Source organism: Pinus tabuliformis, chromosome 3_1 (assembly GCF_031772625.1).
Source record: "Pinus tabuliformis cultivar Carrire ecotype Pingquan chromosome 3_1, CPIR1, whole genome shotgun sequence".
Classification (NCBI taxonomy): domain Eukaryota; kingdom Viridiplantae; phylum Streptophyta; class Pinopsida; order Pinales; family Pinaceae; genus Pinus; species Pinus tabuliformis.
In genome coordinates, this window is record NC_142301.1 from 178,541,662 (window position 1) to 178,545,649 (window position 3,988).

The 3,988-nt window shown below is 33.8% G+C and overlaps 1 long non-coding RNA gene across 1 annotated transcript; it reads left to right on the top strand.

Annotated features, from left to right (window-relative positions):
• Window positions 1-1,651: 1,651 nt before the first annotated feature.
• LOC149186380 (uncharacterized) lies at window positions 1,652-2,455 on the top strand. Its single transcript, XR_016256131.1, has 2 exons — window positions 1,652-1,843; window positions 1,938-2,455. It is a non-coding gene; the product is annotated as an uncharacterized LOC149186380 (long non-coding RNA).
• Window positions 2,456-3,988: the final 1,533 nt, after the last annotated feature.

Below are 3,988 nucleotides of genomic sequence, written 5' to 3' on the forward strand. Positions count from 1 at the left end.
TTCTAGCACCCTCCCATACTATTTCGGGTGAGACCTCACTACGTGCTCCACGGATTGTTGCTGAAAGGGCCAGTAGTACCGGGATTTGCTTCGCTAAATCACATCTGAACTTGGGTCAGGCCCTATTAAGCCAACAATGTGAGACCATGAATATTCAACGCACACTCATAAAACATGAGGCACAAATTGTTGGCAATAACACTACAATTTATGTAATTGTTAATAGAATGCAAACTCAAGAAACCAATAGGGTTGTTAAAGCTGCATTGCTGATGGAAACTGTGTTAGAAAAAATGTTGTTATTGATGACAACTAGTGTCATTGATGTTAAAGGGGAAGTCTAAGAAAGCAACAATATCATTAATGAATCAAAGGAAACAATATGATAGTTTGATCTCTTGACAAGATCTCATCAAATGATGTCACAATGGCTGAAGTTTTATTGAGTTTTTGTTAAATTTATGGTGTTCAAGTAAATCTATGGATGGTATGGATGGATAGTCCTCTCTAAGGCCTTTCCAGTGATAAGTCAAGGTGTGGTTAGACTCCTCCTGGATGAGAAGTTATGGCAGTTTGAATTTGGCAATGGTAAAAAGGGAAAAATTATAAGATTTGGTCCTAAAACCCCAAATTTGTTAAAGTTCACACAAGTCTCAATGCAGATCTTAGTTTCTTGGGAAATAAACTCTACATGGTGCCCAACATGCATAAAGTTTAACACATTAAACTTTGCACATGTTCGTGTGGATCCAACAAACCCAATGATTATATGCTCCGATGAATGATGGATGATGCTCTAAGATACATGAATGTTAGTGTCATGCGTAACCCCATATCTCCTTCATAGCCATGCCATGTCAGCAATCAGCTAATAACTTGGCCCAAAAATATTATGACTTATGACTCGTCAGCTTGACACATCAGCATTACGACATTAGAAGATGACACAACAAGGTGATATGACAATACGAATGACTCTCATGTAGCAGGTACAAGTGATAGTATTGGGTGACTAATCAATATGTTTTAAAATGGCACATGTCACCACTCAATGGGTGCCACATGGTGTGATGACATTAGCACGTTCTCCGCTAATGAGCCCCAAAGTCTAGGTCATATGGCAAAAGAGGTAACCCCAAATGACTGAGGGTCATAGCGTAAAGATTAAGTTATGGTTATATGGTTAACCCCGAGGCCCAACTGATTGGACCAACCTCTCACAGACACACGAGACTTTATCGGAGGATTGTCTGTGTCGTGTGTTATGCATTGCATGTGAGTTTGTACGTATCTCGCTCATTAAGATACCTGGAGGATTGTCTGTGTCGTGTGTTATGCATTGCATGTGAGTTTGTACATACCTCGCTCATTAAGATACCTGTTGGTTCGTGGATAGGGCACACATGGTCCTTAAATATGTTTTATATATTATTAACTATAACCATTTCCAAATTAATTGAGTTTATTCCTCCCAGAAGGAATTTGGGGATTGAGTTTCATTGAATGCAGGGAATTTCATCCATGTGAACGCACTCTGAAATTCACAATATCATAATAATAAAATAATTGTCAGAATGCAAGTAACGGGGAAATGGGAGAACGTTCTGGACTGTTAAAAAAGATATAATATAATATTCTTGTAAATGTCTCTATATATCTGGATATGGATCCTTAGTCACAGTGGAGTCAGTTTGTCTCATAGGATTTGTGAAGGGTAGGGTTTCTTCAGTTGGGATTGTCTGAAACTTCGAGGAGGAAGAGAAAATGCTGAAAATGCAAATGCAGCAGTCTTCTCTAGCCATTCTCTTGCTGTTGTTATTGCTTATGTCCTCAGGATTGTCTGGTATGTATTTGTCTGTTTATGATAAAATAGTTTTGAAATCAAAATGAAATGATTAGTCATAAGCATTAATATAAAGCTATGCATATGTATGTAGTCAATCTGAGAGGTGAGGCAGCTGATAGTCTGGGCGATGCTGCAGCACACAATAATTATATGAATATGATGGGGAGGAAATTATTGGATTATGGGTGTCCTGATCAATCTGGTTGTGTTCAGCGTTGCCTGCAATACCGTGGGTTCCGGAGCGGTGCCTGCAGGAGGAATTTTATGGATCATCAATATTATTGTCAATGCTTCTAAGCTGCTGCTTCAGTAAAATTCAATAAAAGAAGACTGTGTGTAAAAATTCAGCTTCTAAGCTTCTGAGTTTCTACAGACATTTTACATTTTGCTGCAGTTCAGTTGATTCTGTGTGTATTGATTTTATAGAAAACCAGCATGATCGTGGACGCTTGCTTGGCTTCTGTTTAGGATTTCGAGGGATTGAACGGATGGAGGCAGAAAGCAGAGCAATGAATAATGGAGTTACATGGAACGTTGTTACCTTATCTCAATGCACAGGTCTTTGTTTTGTCTTGATATGCATAAACACAGTACGATCAAATTAATGGCGGTTTTATTCTTCTCTCAAATGACGTGCAAGGTTTTATTCAATTCTTTTCCTTCCAAATATTCTTATCAGATGAAATAAGGCAATTATTTGTCTGCTCATCTTATTTTTAACTTTCAAATGCCCTTTTGCCCTTTAGGGTAAAGGAAACTTAACTAGGGTAGGAGGATAAAAGCAACTCTTCTCTATTATTCAAGTTCCATTCATTGGATAAGGAAAAAATAAAAATAAATAAATAGATATTATATTTATAGAAATTTAATGATACTTCTTAACTCATGAGAGAAGAAAAAGATGGTAAGTTTGAAAAGTAAAGATTGTAAGTTTGAAAGGTATAAAAATACAACATTGCCTAGAGACACGAAAAGGACTGTTATGTAATAGGATAGCTATCATTAGGATAGCTATCATTTTAATTAGAATTGTGATTAAAAAAAAAAAAATCATTTTTTTTATTATTTAAAATAGTGAAATTGAAAATTGTGTATATGTTTTGTGGTTTAAATTATCACTTTTTTCATCACAATCTTAAAGATTTAAAAACATATTAATACAAATTTTAAATTATTTACCATAAAAAAGATTAATATCTTTCAACATTATTTTTTAAATAATATTATAAAATAAAATAAAATTTTAAAATTATTTACAATAAAAAATATTAATATTTTTAAACATTATTTTTTAAATAATATTTATAAAAGAAAATAAATTAATAATAATAATTTCATTTTATTTTTTAATTTCTTAAAAGGGAAAAAATATTTTTTGTTTTATTGTTGTTGTACATATTTAATTTTTTTAGTGATGGATCAAAGTCTCTCTTCTTTCCACTTAAATTATTTTGTTTATCTTAGTTGGATTATGACTCATCAAAGGCTATAAATGGTAGAGAACTTGGAAAGGAAAAATATTTAAGGACCATCTAGATGTGTTTAGTGTAGCTTATTGAGCAAAACCATAGATTGTGTTTTTTTTTAATGTCAATATTTGTTATTGTTTTGGAAACATTTATTTAATAGAATTATGGATTAGGTCTCATCTCCTAGATTCTGGAACAATATATTTGTAGTCTAAAATAAAAGATACTCAAGTTCCTTATAAAATAAGCCAATTTTAAGAAGAATATAGAAGGAAATCCCAACGTTTAGTTGTTAGGAGATATGATTAGCAAGGAAAAATGATATATTCCAGCAAATTCAAATCTAAGTTATCAAATTAGCCAATAAAGCTTTGAATTTGATATCTAAATTCATTCAACTCAAAGGATGCAAGGGCATAATATTACTCTTCTGAAGTAGGGGGATTGAGATTGGCTAGATGGCATATCATCCAAGTCAATTCCTCTAAGAAACTTGTGCTCTCCCCTCAATCTAGTGCTAAATTGTAGATTCACATTGGGAATGTAGAATTCTTGTAATCGAAGTTGGAGCAAAGGAAGTGCTTATTAATATTTGATGATGTCCCTAAAGGGAATCTAGTGGTGGCAAGAGTGGGGGAGGGTCATTGTTGATCCCAAGTGAAATGAGGAAAAT